Here is a 21,029-nt window from a genome sequence, read left to right as displayed (position 1 = left end):
TTCAGATGAATCTATTCATATGGAACAAGGTCAACAAAGGGGCCATTGACTTGAAATTCAAGCTTCCAAAGAATATTATTATTATTATTATTATTATTATTATTATTATTATTATTATTATTATTATTATTCAGAAGATATACCCTATTCATATGGAACAGACCCACCAAAGGGGCCATTGACTTGAAATTCAAGCATCCAAAGAATATTATTATTAATATTATTATTATTATTATTATTATTATTATTATTATTCAGATGAACCTATTCATGGCGTTGAGATAATAATAATAATAATAATAATAATAATAATAATAATAATAATAATAATAATAATAATAATAATAATAATAGGAATGACTGCTTGTAATTAACCCCATTGCATTACCACATGAGAGAGTCCTCCATTCCACAGGAAAAGAGTCCTACCGACGGAAGGGACGTGGAAGGATGCAGGTGCATCCTCACAGGGTAATCGCGTTTCCACCCTGTGGGAATTTCTCGCATCTTCGAAAAAGAGATATAGTGACGCGCAATCCATCGCCCTTGAGGAGGAGAGTCGGGAATTAAATTCTTGGAAATGATTAAGTATAATAAGTATCAGTGTGCATATTTTCCATATCGTTCCGCCTCTTGTGCGGAATAAGTTTTTTTATTATTGTCAGTATTTTTCATATATTTTTTGCGCGGAATAAATTTGTCTATTGTTTTTTTGGATTTTTTATTTTCATGAAGCGTTACGGGGTTACAGGGATCCTTCTCCTTCCATGAATGTAGTTTTCTTTTTTATGTATTCTGTAGGGAATTGAAAAATATGATGCGTATTTTCCAGGTCGTTTAGCCTTGCGTTACTGCGGGCATAAATTTTTCTTTATTTTTTTTTAGGGAACGTTACGGGGTTACAATGATCCTGTTTCTTTGAAGTGTGTAATTTGTGTATTATTATTATTATTATTATTATTATTATTATTATTATTATTATTATTATTATTATTATTCAGAAGATGAACCTTGTTCATATGGAACAGGCCCACAGGAGCCATCGACTTGAAATTCAAACTTCCAAAGAACATGGTGTTCATTAAAAGAAGTAACAGAAGGTAATAGGAAATACAGAAAGAAGAGATCAGTGATTAGAAATGAGGAAAATAAATTGACAAAGTAATAAATAAAATAGATAAAAATGTAAGTATATTATCAAGATACGAGGAGAATTGTTTTAGGGTAGCAATGCATTGCATCTTGGCTTGAACTTCTGAAGTTCCAATTGCACAAGCCCTCAGGGAGACTTTTCCTCAGTGAGACATCATGCTTCATTGGTGTTCTGGAAATGATTAGATTTTTTGAAAAATAATTCCAGCACTTTTATTCACCTGTTGTGTAAATATATTTTGTAATTAGGTTTCGTAAGCGCCCGAGTAGCAGATGTTGGGCTGTAGTTCCAAGAGTCTCGTTGACTTCCACTTCCTTTGAAAGAGGAAACATTTTTTACCATTGTTGCCATTTTATTCGTGCTTGAATAGAGAGAGAGAGAGAGAGAGAGAGAGAGAGAGAGAGAGAGAGAGAGAGAGAGAGAGAGAGAGAGAGAGAGAGAGAATGTAAGTATTTAGTGTATGAAATCCTTCGAGAATTTCATCGGTATCCTGCTTGATATTATTATTATTATTATTATTATTATTATTATTATTATTATTATTATTATTATTATTGAAAAGGATGGCTGTATTTTGCTAATTTATCTTATACAGGATTTTTTTAAAAAAATTCGCAAAATATAGCCATCCTTATCAACAAGACATGTTTGAAAGAGAGTCTACTCCCTTCATATTATTATTATTACTGTTATTAAGATTTTAAAACATCTGGAGACTCCACGTACACCTGTCCAGCTTCCGGGACAAGGGTACTCATTTTGGAGGGCAGGTACTGAATTAACGATTTCCCTTAGAAGTTCCCAGTACTGTGACTCATCGGTAAAGGATTCGTCTTTTATTATTATTATTATTATTATTATTATTATTATTATTATTATTATTATTATTATTATTATTATTATTATTAATGACGTTTCTGCTCTGCAAAACCATTTACCTCAATTGGGTGGATGTTTCTGCAATTTTCTGTGCTTTTTTGATATTATAAATGAATATTTAATCATCTTCATTTTTAGTTTTCTGAAGAGAAAACTATTGTGCCGGTTTTGTCTGTCCGTCCGCCCTAAGATCTTAAAAACTACTGAGGCTAGAGGGCTGCAAATTAGTATATTGATCAGCCATCCTCCAGTCATCAAACATACCAAATTGCAGCCATCTAATCTCAGTAGTTTTTATTTTATTTAAGGTTAAAGTTAGCCATGACGGTAAAACTTAGGCCACCACCGGACCTTGTTTGAGTTTCGTGGGCCGTGGCTGAAAGTTTCATACAGCATTATATGTTGTACAGAAAACTCGACTACGCCGAAGAAACCTCGGCGCATTTTTTATTTGTTTAATGTTGTTATCATTAAAGGAAGTATTCTTAGTGTATACAGTATATACATATTCATTTAGAAATAGTAACTTCCAAGATAGACGGCCGTTTTTGTAACGTTTATTCATCGTGAGTCTTCAGTAATTATGAATACTCCCTCCTTCCTTGTTAATAATAATAATAATAATAATAATAATAATAATAATAATAATAATAATAATAATAATAATAATAATAATAATAATAAGGCTTCTCCAACTGCTTATCACAAAATCTATGAACTTCAATATTGTGACTGACAGATGCATCTTCCAAAACGCCACACTACAGTGCGTATGAGTCCTGGGAATATTCTTTAGAACTCTTGGCGTACTATAATCGCCTCGACTGCTCCCCTGAGGCCAAACATGATTGAGACAAAGACTACAGTGGCTGTTGCATGTGTTCAAGCGTCCTAGGGCCGTCCTTTGAAGAAGGGGTTCTCACGCCTTCGGGAGGTGGTCCAGGGCTTCTCTCTGTCGTATCTGTGCGCATGCACTCTCTCTCTCTCTCTCTCTCTCTCTCTCTCTCTCTCTCTCTCTCTCTCTCTCTCTCATTACCCTAATGCATCCTTTTGCAATTTTTTTCCTTTTTTCAGTGAAAGCTTATCTGAGAGTGGATACATATGTGAACGTTCCCCACAATGGGTTATGTTCCTCATATAGGGCTAATTATGTTCCTCATATAGGGTTACGTTCCTCAAAGGGTTAATTGTGTTCCCCATAGTGGGTTAATTATGTTCCTCATATAGGGTTAATTATGTTCTTCATGTTAATTATTTTCCTCATATACGGTTAACTATGTTCCTCATAGTGGGTTAATTATGTTCCTCAGAGGGTTAATTATGTTCCTTATATAAGGTTAATTATGTTCCTCATATATGGTTAATTATGTTCCTCTTGTAAGGTTATGTTCCTCAAAGTGGGTCAATTATGTCGTAAGAGCAACGGTACGTGTACCCCATCATCCTCGCGCAAGAGACGTCTCTGCAAAGGTTTTAAGTTGATTAAATGCAAGATAATTAGATGCCAGTGACTTCGGACCACGCAACTGGATGATTATTTGGTATTGACCCCTATCTTATCTCATTTCATACGGAGACTTCGCAGTATTTGATCAAAATGACCTTAAAACTGACATTAATATGTGCTCTTCCTATAAATAAAAAAAGAACTAACTTCCTAATAATAACTTTATCAGTGATTAACTTCCTAATAACTTTACCAGTGAATTACAACTTCGCGACTGATATTAATGTGTGCATTACCTAGAAATGAAAACAAGTAAAAAATACGCCCAAGCTTCTTCGGCGCAATCGAGTTTTCTGTACAGCCTTTACACCGTACAATCAAGGCCACCGAAAGTAGATCTATCTTTCGGTGGTCTCGTTATAATGCTGTGTGAGCCGCGGCCCGTGAAACTTTTGAGGGATGCAATTTGGTATGTAACGATTCAAGGGTGGATGATCAACATACCAGTATGCAGCCCTCTAGCGTCAGTAGTTTTTAAGAAGATCTGAGGGCGGACAGAGTATTAGTGAATACCACGAGAGAACTGGCTGTGTTGTGTGGTGGTATACCTGTTTGCTGTTGGAAAACAAATTAATAAATAAATTACTGTTTCAGTTGAAAGAAATGAGGGCAAGAGCGCGTGTAGTCTAAAGATCTTGGTGTTTTTTTGGCAGTTCTTTTTTAAGGAGATTTTTAGGTAGGATTAATGATTTAATTTCATTATCCATTTTTGGGGTCTTCACTCTTGGAGCTTTGGTGCACTGTATCAGTTTTCAAGATCTGAACATCAGCTTTAAAATATGCAAATAGGGTGATCAGTGCTGGCTTTATTTTTTGTCATCTGAACCGCGTCATTCAGCCATTCTATTCTCTATTCAGTTCTAAAGGGTTGTTTTAATTACATCAGAACCTCACCATTTTTAACACTTTTTTATATCTATCGAATGTTTATAACTGAGCACATACTCAATTATTTTTGAAGCTTCAGTGATATATTTCTATCATTATTACAAAGCCGTTACATTTATTACATGTGAACCTCAGAATTTTTTATATTTTTTTATATTTATCGAGTATATTTATCGAGTACTTATAACTACACATATATTCAATTATTTCTGAGGCTTAAGTACATGAGAACCTCATTTTAAAAAAATTTTTTATTATATTTATCGAATATTTGTAACTACGCACATACTCATTTAGTTTTGAAGCTTCAATGATATATTTTTGCAAACTTGTATTTTAGTGTTCGTCATGGGAAGCTTTGTTACTGTACACTTTCTGATTTTATTGTAACCATAGAAATTGATTTTTTTTTTTTTTTGTATAGAATTCTTCCTATTTTCGAATACGGATTTGAATTATGGTTCAGTAGTTATGGTTCAGCGACCTTTAGCACAAAGGCTACAGACTGTGTTGAATGATGCTTTGCTGAATGACGGGCGAGTCTCTCTCTCTCTCTCTCTCTCTCACAGGTTATTGCTACGAATGTTTTTCTTTTTTTTAAATCATGAGGTTCATTTGGTATGCAACTGATAAATCTCTCTCTCTCTCTCTCTCTCTCTCTCTCTCTCTCTCTCTCTCTCTCTCTCTCTCTCTCTCTCTCAGGTTTTACAAATGGTTTTTCTTTGTAAACCATGAGATTCATTTGGTGTGCAACTGATTAGAATCTCTCTCTCTCTCTCTCTCACAGGTTTTTACAAATGGTTTTTCTTTGTAAATCATGAGATTCATTTGGTGTGCAACTGATTAAAATCTCTCTCTCTCTCTCTCTCTCTCTCTCTCTCTCTCTCTCTCTCTCTCTCTCTCTCTCTCTCTCTCTCACACACAAGTTATTGTAAATCATGAGGTTCATTTGGTATGTAACTGATTAAAATTCTCTCTCTCTCTCTCTCTCTCTCTCTCTCTCTCTCTCTCTCTCTCTCTCTCTCTCTCTCTCTCTCTCTCTCTCACAGTGAGAGGAAGAAAATTACGTGCATCCGTTTCCGTTAGATATGGGTCGTTTTCAGACGTTTTGCCGTGCACTTTTTCGTACGCCCTCTGATTCATAGTGCAAGGACTGTCGAGTTCCTGCTTTGTTTGATATTCGTGAATCTTAACTCTTTTTTTATATGAAAGTACGATTTTGATTTTCTACCATCTGTTTCTTCTTTCGAATGAACACATTAATAATATTCTTTGGAAGCTTGAATTTCAGGTCAGCGGCCCCTGTGGTGGGCTTGTTTCGTATGAATAGGGTTCGTCTTCTGAATAATAATAATGATAATAATAATTAATATAATAATAATATTCTTTGGAAGCTTGAATTTCAAGTCAGTGGCCCCTGTGGTGGGCTCGTTCCAAATGAATTGGGTTCATCTTTTGAATAATAATAATAATAATAATAATAATAATAATAATAATAATTGGAAGCTTGAGTTTCAGGTCAATGCCCCCTGTGGTGGGCTGGTTCCATGTGAATAGAGTTCATCTTCTGAATAATAATAATAATAATAATAATAATAATAATATTAATAACAACAATAACTGGAAGCTTGAATTTCAAGTCAAGGGCCCCTGTGGTGGGCTTGTTCCATTTGAATAGGATTAATTTTCTTAATAATAATAATAATAATAATAATAATAATAATAATAATAATAATATTCTTTGCAATCTTGAATTTCAAGTCAATATCCCCTGTGGTAGGCTTGTTCCATTTGAATAGAGTTCATTTTCTAAATAATAATAATAATAATAATAATAATAATAATAATAATAATAATAATAATAATAATAATATTCTTTGCAAGCTTGAATTTCAGGTCAATGTCCCCTGTGGTGGGCTTGTTTCATGTGAATAAGGTTTAACTTCTGAATAATAACAATAATAATAATCTTTATTGCCAGTTAATTTCCATGACAACTCAGACATAACTTTCATTCATTTGTGATGCAGATGAAACGTCGACCCTAGACCCTGCAGCTTATCCGAATTCTAATCGGCCATTAAAACGCTACACGGGGGAGCGTAATTGAAATTTAATGTCTCCCAGTTGGCCCCCAGCGCGCGAATCTCACTGCTCCCAGCTGTTGCTTTCCCGCGCCGGAATGGAAATGCGCTTCGATTGGCTGACGTGGATTCACGGAGCCATGCATAAATGTATGACGGCGCCTCAGTCGCCGTAGGGTTTTGGCATAGCGGATCTAGGTGGATATTTGTCTGAAGTGTTGGGTATCGGCTGGGCGGGATTTTCAGTGCATTGCTGGCCCTTGTTTTCGGCAGTGCATTGAGCTGCATTGACACATTCTCTGGTTGCATGTGGATGCAAAATTTTTTTAATTTGTTGTCTTTGTTTTCTGTTTTTTCTATTTTTAGTTTTTTTTTGTTTTGTTAATTAAACATCCTTTCTTTATTACGTTATTTTCCTACATTTTCTTTCGGTTAACTTATTTTTTTATGTTTTTTTGGGGGGGAAGTAAAACCAGGAAAGCCGGTGCTAGACCCTAGTGACTATATATATATATATATATATATATATATATATATATATATATATATATATATATATATATATATATATAATAATGTGTATGTGTATATATTTATATAGATAGACAGATAGATAAATAGTATAAATATAGTGTATATCTATAGATAGATAGATATTGTGTATTTGCATTTATAATTCGTATTTTTTTGTGCAGTTTATCGACTTGCTTAGAATATTAATATCCGGAAGGGCCTTGAGCAGTCGATAGAGATATTTAGATAACTTGGTTTTTCGAAGTTGATTAAAATGCATTCGTAAGTGGTGTGTAAACTAAAAACTGTATTCCTAAGATCATAAAGGATTCAGTGAAAACCATATTGCTGATTTTGGGAATAATAATGGAATCGAAGTCATAGTGAAATGAAGCATTTGTGTAAAGGGGAACAATTAAATGCTGTTGGATTGTAGTGGGATGTTCAAAGTCAGCATTAATCATCAGTGCTTGAAAGGAAATATTGAGTATGTCTCGTAGCGTGTGAATGAAAGGTTGGATTAAGCCGTCGCGTAATTAAGACAGCCTTGTAGGCATTACTAAAGTTCTCTGCGGCGTCCCTTAGGTCCCTAGCTGCAACCTCTTTCATTCCCTTTACTGCACTCCCATCCTATTCCCTTACTTCCCTCTTACTTTCCATCCTTGCTAACATTTTTTTTCTTAGTGCATCTACGAGGTTTCCTTCCTATTACACCTTTCAAGTTTTTTACTCGAAGTTTCCGGTTCAGCGCTGAATGACGTCATAGGTCCCAGTACTTCGCCTCTGGCCTAGATTTTGTATCCCATTCCATTGCACGCAAAAGCGCTTAAACAAATTCTCTTGGTGGTGGGACTCACGCTGACTGAGTCCAGTTTTTTCTTGCGTATGAAAGTTTCCCAAAAGCGACCTCGTGAATCACTGGCGATGCGAAATCCTTCTCTTTCCAAGATTGACGCCACGAGATTCAACCTTGCACGGGCCATTGCTCCTGTGCTTTACCCCCTCCTTCCCTCTCCTTTTTTCCTTCCCCCTCCCCCTCCCCTGCACCTCCCCTCTCCCCCAGCCCCTTCCATCTCCTGTCTTCTCATTTGACTCATTTCCTTTCCACTCCTTTTACCTTGAAAGGGCTTTTTTCTTTTCGTTGTGTTACGGAAAGAAAGGGCTAAGGAAAAGTAGGGTAATGAGAAGATCTTTTCACCGGTTTCCCAGCGCTCTCTCTCTCTCTCTCTCTCTCTCTCTCTCTCTCTCTCTCTCTCTCTCTCTCTCTCTCTCTCTCTCGTACATTTTCCTTTTTTACTTTCACCTGGGAAAGGGTAAAAGGTCACGGGTGGGAAGAAAGTTTTCCAAAATCCTTCTCCCTCCTTTTAAGGAAAGCGTTATAAGGGTGTATCTGGATATCACCTAGTTATTATGAATGTCCTCACAGCCGTTTACTAAGTCTCGTAAGGGAACAGTGTTACGGCTTTTCGTGTCTTTGTATGTATGAGAGTGGTGTTTTACTCCTCCTTATGTTCTCAAAAATGATTTTGACTCTTTCGTTTTTGTATATTCAAAAGTAATTGTGAGTTGTCATTCCTAAACGTTTACTCAAAAGTAATTTCCATGATTCGTCATTCCATTTTATATGATCTTTGAATTATTTTTCCTTTGTTATATATTCGCGAATATTTGCTTTTCCTTTTTTATACACTTAAAATAATTTGCAATCATCCTGTACTGCTCCTGTCGACTTTAAAAATCTGTATGAACTCATAAATAATTTTAAATGTAAGGATATAAACTTTCAGTTCTTAAAATTATAGGACTTTTTATGGTGCAGAAAAGTATAAAACTGACAATAAAGACCGAACATGATAAATTTCGTCTGAAAAACGTAGATATTAAAAGGAAAGTAGGTAAAAGAACGTGTGGAATATGAACATAAAACTAAAAGCAAAGTTTACTGTATGCTGAGGAAACTTTTCTATGCTGTTGTAAATTGCATTATTATTATTATTATTATTATTATTATTATTATTATTATTATTATTATTATTATTATTATTCAGAAGATGAAACCTATTCATATGGAATGAATCCACCACAGGGGCCATTGACTTGAAATTCAAGCTTCCTAAGAACATTATTATTATTATTATTATTATTATTATTATTATTATTATTATTATTATTATTATTATTATTATTATTCAGAAGATGAACCCTATTCGTATGGAACAAGCCCATTAAAGGGGCCATTGACTTGAAAGTCAAGCTTCAAAGAATATTATTATTATTATTATTATTTTATTATTATTATTATTATTATTATTATTATTATTATTATTATTATTATTATTATTATTATTATTATTAAAATTCAACCTTCCAAAGAATATTATGGTGTTCATTAGGAAGAAGTAAGAGAAAATAAACGGAAATACAGAAAGAAGAGATCTCACTTATTAAAAAGCAAAGAATAAATAAATAGATAAAAATGTATTAAAATTGAAAGAAATTAGAGCTAGCAAGCAAACGACTGGTAAACAAAAGCAAGCAAAAAAGGGAAAGTTATAGGAACTACAAATGAATATATAAAAAGATACATAGGAAAAAAAAACCTGAAGAATTCTTCAATGGACTGCCAAGTCAAATCCTAATAAAAATTCCTCGGGCACGCCTCGACCGTTTGACAGCGCCCACTTTCTCTCTCTCGATCTCTTGGCACTCCTTGCTCTCTCTCTCTCTCTCTCTCTCTCTCTCTCTCTCTCTCTCTCTCTCTCTCTCTCTCTCTCTCTCCATGAGAATGAAAGATTATTTTATTGTTGCATATGGCTACAAAGGGTAAATTTCTCTCTCTCTCTCTCTCTCTCTCTCTCTCTCTCTCTCTCTCTCTCTCTCTCTCTCTCTCTCTCTCTCTCTCGTGACCGGTTCCCCATGAAGTTTCTGACACCACCAAAAGACAGGAGAGAAGGTTATGGGAAAGATTGTCACGCTCGCGTGTCCACTGCACACGTTGCCAGTACTGGAAAAAGTGGATGGCCGGGGAGGGGGTGGGGAGAGTGGTTAAAGGGGGAGGGAGTGTCTTCTCGGGATAATGCAGGAGGAGGAATAATGGTCGGTATTTAGAGAGAGAGAGAGAGAGGGGGGGGGGATTTTCAGAGAATTGAGAAGTATTCTGATTCATTGCAGTGATTAAGGAAATGAGAGAGAGAGAGAGAGAGAGAGAGAGAGAGAGAGAGAGAGAGAGAGAGAGAGAGAGCTGGGATGAAAGGAGCGAAAGAGAGAGAGAGCTGGGATGAAAGGAGCGAAAGAGAGAGAGAGCCGGGATGAAAGGAGGGAGAGAGTAGGATTGAAATGAGAGAGATGAAAACAGGGAGAAATTATCTGATATATTCCTTTAGAAACTCAGATAAAAAAAAATTGTAAATAGGGAACTCGGTAGAGGTCAAGATATTAAGGATGAATAATAGAAAAGAGGGAAAGATAGGATGGAGAGAGAGAGAGAGAGAGAGCGAGCGAGCTTAGTAGGTCATGAACCTGTTTTAACAGCATGACAAATCTGATTGACTATTGAAGATGATCATTGTAGAACGAAATCGGCAATTATTATTATTATTATTATTATTATTATTATTATTATTATTATTATTATTATTATTATTATTAGTTACATGCGCTGAGCGTGCTCGTGAGAACGGAAGTTTATCTGATTAAGGATTTATGATGACATTTCCTCTAAAGTCTCTTTATGAGCTTGTTTACGACTCTCTCTCTCTCTCTCTTTCTCTCTCTCTCTCTCTCTCTCTCTCTCTCTCTCTCTCTCTCTCTCATGTTTTCTCGATCTAGATTTTTTAAGTTGAGCTCAAATTATATAATTGATTTTATGTATTCAGGTTTTAGTTGTGAACACAGTCCTCTCTCTCTCTGTCTCTCTCTCTCATATATGTTATAGCGTTTTATTTCATTCTCGTTTACATTTATTAAGCTGAGCTCAAATTATATAATTGATTTTATGTATTCAAGTTTTAGCTCTGAACACAGTCCTCTCTCTCTCTCTCTCTCTCTCTCTCTCTCTCTCTCTCTCTCTCTCTCTCTCTCTCTCTCTCATACATGTCATGGCGTTTTATTTCATTCTCGTTTACATTTATTAAGCCGGGCTCAAATTATATAATTGATTTTATGTATTCAGGTTTTAGCTCTGAACACAGTCCTCTCTCTCTCTCTCTCTCTCTCTCTCTCTCTCTCTCTCTCTCTCTCTCTCTCTCTCTCTCTCTCATATACATGTTATAGCATTTAATTTCATTCTCGTTTTATTACACGGAATCTCTGTATAATTTTTGGGGGTTATTTTGTGTCATGAAAAGTTCCTTGCTAAAAGGAATGTCGTGTCGTCTTGATAAATTCCGTTTAATCCTGCTTATGTAAATTTAATCTCGCGAGAGCCTAAGAGTTTTAGCGGCTTGACTCTAGGCAATCTGTTTTCGTAATTATGTGTGTGTATGTCTGCGTGTTTGTTTGTGTGTGTGAGATCGAGTGGGAGGGGTAGATTATTAAAATTTTTGAAAATTTAAGAGGTAAAAAGTGTTTTGAGAGAGAGAGAGAGAGAGAGAGAGAGAGAGAGAGAGAGAGAGAGAGAGAGAGAGAGAGAGAGAGAGTTAAGTATAAAGATAGGAGTTGATACAGGAAAATAGGTTTTATGAAATTAGAGAGAGAAATAGGAGTTGAAAAAGGAAAAAAGGATTTATGAAATGAGAGAGAGAGAGAGAGAGAGAGAGAGAGAGAGAGAGAGAGAGAGAGAGAGAGAGAGAGAGAGAGATTTATTTGAAGAAAGTTAGTTCGGAATGGGATGAAGTTTTTTCGCAAGATTTAATAGGTCTTTGAATTTGACTCAACAAATTATCTTCGAAACTGGATGAGGAGTTCATGAAAGAGAGAGAGAGAGAGAGTGAGTTATTTGTATTGTCTCTGGAAGGGAGCCAAACACGAGAGGCGAAGCGAGTTGAATGAAAAGCAGTGAAACCGCTGTTTTGCTCCTTCGTGGTATGCAAGGAATGCAGACGAATATTCATGATGCCTCTCTATATTTTTATTTCTTTCTGGGTGTGTTATCTGAACCCTACGCAGCCGGCGTCCTTTCTAGGACGTGCTGAGGCGCACTGTGACTTATCGGACAAGTATATTCAGCCCAGAAGGAAATCTTGGTAATAAAAAAAGAGAAACCCCACAACAATGGTATTCTCCTTGCATTTTAATACATTTTTATCTGTTTATTAATTTATTAATTAATTTTTTCTTTTTAACAAGTGAGATCTCTTCTTTCTGTAATGTCCTTTACTTTCCTCTTACTGTCTAAATGGGCACCATATTCTTTGGAAGCTTGAATTTCAAGTCAGTGGCCCCTTGTGGTGGGCTTGTTCCATATGAATAAGGTTCATCTTCTGAATAATAATAATAATAATAATAATAATAATAATAATAATAATAATAATAATAATAATATTATTAATAACAACAACAACCCGACGCACTATTTTGTTTTGAAGCTCCAGAAAAAAAAAAGTGAAGATCGTTGTCATGCGGTTCCTGGAATGCTAATGGCATTTGAGACCGAGCAAGCGTAGTCAGAGTTGCCAGAAAAGAAGTCTGGAAGAGATCCTGGAAAAGAATGTAGTTCCTTGTATGTTCTGGAATTCCAGTGGCGTCTAAGGGGGAAAGCATGCGTGGTTGGAGTTGCACAGTTGGTTGGTTCCTTTTCCAGTTTTTTTTTTTTTTTTCCCACTGGGTGCACCCTGATTTTATAGAGTAGATCACGTTTCATCTTTCTAAACAGCCTCCGTGAGGATGTCTTGCAGTTGGAACTTCGGAAGTTCAGGGGAAGATGCAATGCATTACTACCATGATTGTACTCTCCTTGCATTTTAATACATTTTTATCTGGTTATTAATTTATTGATGTATTTTTTATTTTTGATGAGTGAGGTCTCTTCTTTCTGTATTTCCCTTTGCATTCTCTTACTTCCTAATGAGCACCATATTCTTTGGAAGCTTGGATTTCAAGTCAGTGGCCCATGAGGGATTATTCCATGTGAAAAGGGTTCATCTTCTGAATATAATAATAATAATAATAATAATAATAATAATAATAATAATAATAATAATAATAATAATAATAATCCATATGAAAAGGGTTCATCTTCTGCATAATAATAATAATAATAATAATAATAATAATAATAATAATAATAATAATAATAATAATAATAATAATAATAATAATAATAATAATAATAATGTCACTGTAAAGTCAGGATAAGTCTTCTTATCAATGTATCCTGACTGCTTCTGGCTGACAAGTCGTGAGTTGTCTGTTTGTGTGCTCGCATATGTTGTTTGTAATTGTGTCCGAATATGCATTATGACTTGAGCGAATTGTAGGGGAAATTTAAATCGTTTCCTGATGATTTTATGTATTTCCCTTTACTTCCTCTTACTTCTTTCTAATGAACACCATCATATTCTTTGGAAGCTTGAATTTCAAGTCAGTGGCCCCTTAGGTGGGCTTGTTCCATATGGATAGGGTTTATCTACTGAATAATAATAATAATACACAAATGAAACATTTTTATTTTTGCTTATGCAACTGCGATATGATAAAATACTGGAGCAAGACTGGACTCGGAAAGCATCATTTTGCAGTGAGAAAATTATGAGAAAATGATGCTTTTAAAGGGGGTCATGTAAACAGTACCTGGATTTATGTATGGCAGGCATTTCATATTACCTGGCTTACCTGGCATATGATCAGACACGTTTGGATGAATGAACTGGAAAAACTCTGTTGTTCACCCTGTTTCAGTACATATATTTCACCTTATTTCAGTAATTATATATTTCACCCTATTTCAGTAAATGTATTTCACCCCATTTCAGTACATATATTTCACCTTATTTCAACAGTTATATTTTATCTTATTTCAGTACATATATTTCACCCCATTTCAATACATATATTTTACCTTATTTCAATACATATATATCACCTTATTTCACTACATATTTTACCTTATTTCACTACATATATTTTACCTTATTTTCACCTCCTCTGAAACTGAAGTCTTATAGTATGGTTGATCTCACAGTGACATAGAATAAGAGAGAGAGAGAGAGAGACGGTTGAGTACCCCCACCACCTCCACCAATCCCTCCCTCCCTCCACCATTCCTACAACCTCCACCTTTCTCTCCTCCTCCTCCTCCTCCTCCTCCTCCTCCTCCTCCTCCTCCTCCTCCTCCACCACCACCACCACCACCACCCCACCAACTTTCTTGTACGGAATGTGACAGATGGTATTTTTATAGGCTCCCTGTTATTGGCACTTAAGCCTCCTATTTGACGTGTAGGAGAAGTCCCCTTGGTCTGAGGACCTGCTCGCTTGGCGTTTATAGACATTAGGACTAGGATGCACGCAGCGTATCGGACGTTGATAGGGCAGATTTTCACAAATAAATTCTTCCTATCAGCTCAGGTTTTTTTTTCTTAATTTTTAAGAGATTGTGGTTTCATTGGTTTCTGTTCATTTTTGAAAACTATCACAAATTATTTTTTTCTCCCTAGCTTCGTCTCTTGTTATTAATCTTTAATTACTGTGTTTTTCGTTTTTCGTTTTCTGAAAAGAAAACTATTGTGCCGGCTTTGTCTGTCCTCTTTTTCTGTCTGCCCTCAGATCTTAAAAACTACTGAGGCTAGAGGGCTGCAAATTGGTATGTTGATCTTCCACCCTCCAGTCATCAAACATATGAAATTGCTGCCCTCTAGCCTCGGCAGTTTTTATTCTATTTAAGGTTAAAGTTAGCCATGATCGTGCTTCTGGCAACGCAACAACACAGGCCACCACGGTCGGCTGAGAGTTTCATGGGCCGCGGCTCATATAGCATTATACCAAGACCACCGAAAGATAGATCTATTTGAGGTGGCCTTGATTATAAGCTGTACAGAAAACTCGATTGCGCCGAAGAAACTTCGGCCCATTTTTTACTTGTTAAATTTAGTTTTTTTCCCCTTAATTAGTACAACCTGTTGTAAAATCATTTCTCTCCTATCATCACATAATATTCATTTTCCATGCCAGTAATTTTCATTATCATGCCATATGATTCGTTTCTCTATATCTCGTAAAATCCAGCCTTCGAATTTGGTTTTATTTGCCATTATAAAAATTATTATAATTTCCAGAGTTCTAGTTGTCTTTCGGTATATATATATCTATCAAAGGTCGCGTTCAGTAACGTTTTCAAGATTGAATAGGAAACGATTTTTCCTTTGCATCAGCTCTCAAGAGACGCGTTCTGAAGCACCGTTTGTTGCTAGCATTTGTTTGTTAAGTTCGTCGAGTCATAATGGATTTATTAGAGAAGAATGCTTTGTATATGTGACGTAATACAATCATTTTAATTAGAGTTATTTTAGGACTTTTAAAAGATAAAAAAGGAAGAAAATGGAAAAAGATTTGTATTACAGAATCTGAAATAAATTCATCCAAAAATCGGAAATATCGGAAGAATTTGGAATTTGAAGAAATTGATTGATTTGGTTATCTTTGCTACGCCTTCGTTTACCAAGCCAGTTCTTCTTATCCTCTTTTCTTATTCAATTCTTTTTTTATTTTTGTTAGTTTGTGTTCGTGCATATATTTCATCATCTGGTAAATCATCTCATCTCATCTCTCTCTCTCTCTCTCTCTCTCTCTCTCTCTCTCTCTCTCTCTCTCTCTCTCTCTCTCTCTCTCTCTCTGTTTTCGATGTATTTCTAATTCAATTGTATTTACTTTGAGTTAGCCTCAACCATTGTATTTTAGGTTATCCAAATATTACTGAGCAATATATATTATATATATATATTATAATTATATATATATATATATATATATATATATATATATATATATATATATATTATGTATATATATAATTGATAATTTAGCATGCAACTTAAAATTTGTCTATGGAATCGTTTGCTTTTGGAATTTGTCAGTGGATGAAAGAATTTTCATTTTATTGTAAATTTTTTAACGCTTCCAAATTCTCTGGCTACACATCCGGAAAAAGTCCGGATTTTAAGTATGAAAATATTTAATTTTAATAAAAAAAATATTTAGAAAAAAAGAAAAAAGAACTAATAGGAGACAAGACACTTCAGACCAGTTTTAATTGTGCTAATATTTCTTACGTGAAAGTGGACCCTCTGGAGGTCTAAAAGGTAGTCATAAGGAAAGGGGCCCTCCCCCCCTGTCCCCCCCTTTTTTTTTGCTCATTGAGTTGGCATGTACCCCCGGGGTATGTTAATGTAATGCGTAGAGACTTGGAGACAAGTGGGTGTGTGTGTGTGTGTTGTATGTGAATGGGCAAATAGCCCACTCATGTGAAATTTATGAATGAGGAAAGGCATAGAGAGAGAGAGTCTCTCTCTCTCTCTCTCTCTCTCTCTCTCTCTCTCTCTCTCTCTCTCTCTCTCTCTCGTGTGCAAACAACAACTACCTAATTATGCACCTATGTACACCACAGAGATCGCTTAAAGCACAATGTTTATAAGTAGTAGAAACTAGAAAGCAAGATACATGGAATTACAGTAAGGTAAAGCTGCAACTGCAGTAGCGATTGCAGCCATAGTAGGATTCGATAATAGCAGTAGCGACGATACTAGTAGTAGTAGTAGTAGCAGTAGTAATATAGGAAGTAGGGTTCCAGCAATGCTGGAATTAGAGAGAGTTTCGGGAGAAAGGTGAATGGCCGATGCAACAAGCCCTTGTCAAGTGGGTAGGGAGAAAGAGATGAGAGAAGAGGGGTACGGGGTAGGTTGGCAGTGGTGCCCTGCTCAGTGGTTCTGGTGCCCTTGGCCGCCGCCACCCTCAGTTTCCACTGCCACTGCCACTGCCAACAGCATAGAGACCTGACTGACGGTCAGGGCCAGGGCAAAACCTGTGCTGGATGCCTGAAGAAGGTTGTGCTCTGGATTGTTATTCTTTTGGGTTTATTTATTTTCGTTTAATTTTCGGAAACGGGCTATTTGTGGGTCCCTCTTGTTGCCGCTTCTATGGTTTAAGTAACTGTTTATTTTTTCAGTTTTCTGCAACATGTCAATTCGAAATTCGTTTTTCTTCCCATTTTTTTTTATTTGGTGGTTTTCGTTTAGTTTTCGGAACTGAGTTATTTGTGGGTCCTTCTTGTTGCTGCTTCTGTGGGTTAAGTAATTGTTTATTTTTTCAGTTTTCTGTAACATAATTCGAAATCTCGTTTTTCTTCCCATTTTTTTTTATTTGGTGGTTTCCGTTTAACTTCCGGAACGGGGTTATTTGTGGGTCCTTCTTGCTACTACTTCTATGGCTCAAGTAGTTGTTTATTTTTCAGTTTCTCAAACATGTAAATTCGGTTGTTTTTCCTCCTTTCTGTTTATTTGTCAGAACATTCATGGTTTATTTCAATTGTCAAAATCTCGCTTTGCAGCTTTCATCTATCTTTGCGGAGTCACCGCGGATATATTTGTAGAAATTCCTTTCCTCATTTCCTCTGAAATCTTCCCGTTTTTGTGCAGAAAATCGCGGCGGCTAATTTACTCGTAAATTTGGCTTAATTGAGGCTGTTTTTTTTTTTTTTTTTTCATTTCGGGTTTGGAAACGTTGGGAAGCGATGACCAAGCGCGCCTTCTCTCTCTCTCTCTCTCTCTCTCTCTCTCTCTCTCTCTCTCTCTCTCTCTCTCTCTCTCTCTCTCTCAGGAACTTTCTCTGATGGCATGTGTTCTGCCCTCCTCTCGGGCTCAGGGAAGGGGCATGGAAGCTGAGCCCCTAATGGTAATCCTCCTAGGGTGGGTCGGGGGCCACTGTTGGGGGGAGGGGCGTTTACGTCGAAGGGGTATGGTGGGGGGTGGGGGTGATAGTGTAGGGTTGGGAGGGGAAGGGGTGTGTAAAAAGCATTTTTCAACTCTCACCGCAACCTTTTGTTTTGTTTTTTAACACACACATTGTTGATGAAGATGGCGATGATGACGGCTTAAGCCGTCTTCCGTGTCACATTTATCGTTCTTTCTTTGATTGTGTTTCGTGGGAATGGCAAACATGTTTTTGTTCTTCTTCTCTCCCCCGCGTCGGTAGATATATTAAATCATTGTTTCTCTCTCTCTCCGGAATAAGTTTTCCACGTCTGCTTCTAGACTTTTCGATTTTAAGCATTGAAGGCTTTGACTTAATGTTGTTATGTCGTTGTGGTTCTTAGTAAACCTTTTTGATATACGGCAGATTATTGTCTTAGAAAGTTTGTGCCTTATGAACGTTTGGCATCGACAAATATTATGCGTTGGATGTTCCGCAGTGTCAAAGCGAAGAGAATTTACCATCTCGAAGCTTTCAGTGTATTCTGTGTATGTATTTTCATACATACATAATAAGCGTTATGTTTGTATTTGCTGAACAGTAGCACCAATATACAGTAAATGTGCCTCGCTGTAGAACTTCTCAGTTCCAGAGATCCTTTATTCCTCACACTGTTGGACTGAGGAACAACCTCCTTGCGTTTTAATACATTTTGATATAATAATCGATTAATTTATTTTTCTTTTTTAAGAAGTGAGATCTCTTCGTTCTGTATTTCCCTTTACTTCCTCTTACTTCTTCCTAATGAACACCGTATTCTTTGGAAGGTTGAATTTCAAGTCAGTGGCCCCTTTGGTGGGCTTGTTCCACATGAATAGGGTTCGTCTTCCGAATAATAATGCGTATGTACACTAACCTGTAAAATATAACATGGAGGAGTTTGATAAATGAATGTATGGTGGCCCCGCTGGAAGAAAAGACAAGAGAGAGAGAGAGAGAGAGAGAGAGAGAGAGAGACACGAGACTGTGGCCCGTTGAAAAGGAATGATTTAGGGACGGCGTCAGCCTTTACAAGATCCCATAGATGATAGCGGGGAAAAGAGTCGGAGATCGGAATAGAGATAGAAAATAAAACGCTCTCCCGTTGAATTGATGGCTTCGCGTAGTACTTGCGGGCTAAAGAGAAACCGGATGGAATATGAAAGACTTTCTGGCGTGTTTGTGTGTGTGTGTGTATGTTCCGTTTTAGATCTGAATGACTAAATCTTTCAGGTTTATTGTGTCGTTGGTGTGTGAGTTTGAGAAACGGTTGGTGGATGTGTAATAATGGTTGATTGTTGGACGTGTCAACAATCTTTTTGAGATGGGAAGGTTTATAAAAGAAATTTAGAAAGGACAGAAGAATGTGGAATTTTGTCGATACTACTGATCGAAAGGAGGAGGAGGAGGGGGAGGAAATTGTAAACACACAGAGGAGGAGGAGGAGGAAATCTTAGACACACAAAGGAGGGGGAGGAGGAGGAAATTGTAGACACAGAGGAGTAGGAAATCTTAGATGTTCATAGAAGAGAAGGAGGGGGAAAAAATCTTTGACACACACAAACAAATGCAATGGTCATTAATTGTGTGGCGAAGACAGTTTTTCCTTGTCGAGTAGGTTGTGTTCGATCCCGTTCATAAGGTAGAATGACAGGTCTTTTGATTTACCTGAGTATTTAATGAAGAATGTATCTATCAGTGTAGCTAGAAATGTTTATCTCTAACAATATAGCTTACTCAGTCAGTACCTGTATAGATCAGTGCTACCCCGAACTAATTATGCATCCGATATCGTTCTTGATGACGCCACTGTTAACACATGAAATTAATCATGGTTTTTTTTTATATTCTGGGAGTTCTCTATTATTAGTAAATATCGAAGGCATTCTGCAACAGCCTCCCTGAGAATGTCGTGCAGTTGGAACCTCAGAAGTTCAAGGAAAGATGCAATGTATTACTACTCTAATACAATTCTCCTTGTATTTTTATAATTTACATATTTATTTATTTGTTAATTTGTCTCTCTTTCTAGTAACTGACCTCTTCTTTCTCTGTTTCCCACTACCTTCTGTTACTCCTTTCGAATGAACACCATATTCTTTGAAAGCTTGAATTTCAAGTCTGCGCCTCCTTTGGTGGGCTTGTTCTATATGAATAGGGTTCTTCGTCTTCTGAATAATAATAATAATAATAATAATAATAATAATAATAATAATAATAATAATAATAATAATAATAATAATATTATTATTATTATTATTATTATATTAAAATAATAATAATAATAATAATAATAATAATAATAATAATAATAATAATAATTAATAATAATAAATAATTAATCTGGAACTTCGATTTTTTTTTTAGATTTGCTCCAGGCGTCGATTTCATTGTGAATTTCACCATTCCCTAATTTCATTGAAGGAAGAATTTAAAAAATCACAGATCGATGAAAAATAAATCGTATAAACCCATTTTATTTCCTCCTTACCTGTAGCATTGACACAGGCATCAATCAATCTCTATCTCAATTCAGAAGAGAAGATCGTCTTCCTTTCATTCAGACTTTGTCAGAACTTTCTTCGTGATTATTTTTGGTCGTCGTCAGTGCGGTTCACTTGTGATTTCGTTCAGGCAAGGTCTCGTAGAGGGATAGTGCCGTCAATATACCTCATGCGGTGCACTGCAGGCATTACTTAAGGTTCTGTGCAGCGTGCCTTCCTTAGGCCCTTAGCTGCTATAACCCCTTTCATTCCTTTGACTGCACCTCTTTCATATTCTCTTTCTTCCATCTTACTTTCCTCAACCCTCTCCTAATAACTGATTCATAGTGCAACTGCTTTGAGGTTTTCCTCTTGTTACACCTTTCAAATCTTTTACTATCAATTTCCGTTTCAGTGCTGAATGACCCCATAGGTCCCAGTGCTTGGCTTTTGGCCAAAATTCTATATTCAGTTCAATTCAATTCAGTTCAAGCAAGGCGACTTTCGGATACTGGAAGAAGAAGAAGAAGAGGTCGTTTTGGCTTATCGTCCCGTAGAAACTAAAAGCTCGTAAAAATATTGCTTGACTGTTCAGTGCGTCTGGGTTTGGGAGAGAGCCGCCGCCGCCGATCACGTGTTGA

General features: G+C 36.2%; 1 protein-coding gene across 2 annotated transcripts in view; it reads left to right on the top strand.

Annotated features, from left to right (window-relative positions):
- Nucleotides 1-21,029, top strand: part of LOC136825801 (uncharacterized) — a 682,034-nt gene that overhangs the window by 357,137 nt on the left and 303,868 nt on the right. The window lies entirely within an intron of this gene.

Source organism: Macrobrachium rosenbergii, chromosome 39, assembly GCF_040412425.1.
Source record: "Macrobrachium rosenbergii isolate ZJJX-2024 chromosome 39, ASM4041242v1, whole genome shotgun sequence".
Classification (NCBI taxonomy): Eukaryota; Metazoa; Arthropoda; class Malacostraca; order Decapoda; family Palaemonidae; genus Macrobrachium; species Macrobrachium rosenbergii.
The sequence above is the reverse complement of the archived record's forward strand: the minus strand, read 5'-3'. Positions and strand labels throughout refer to the sequence as shown.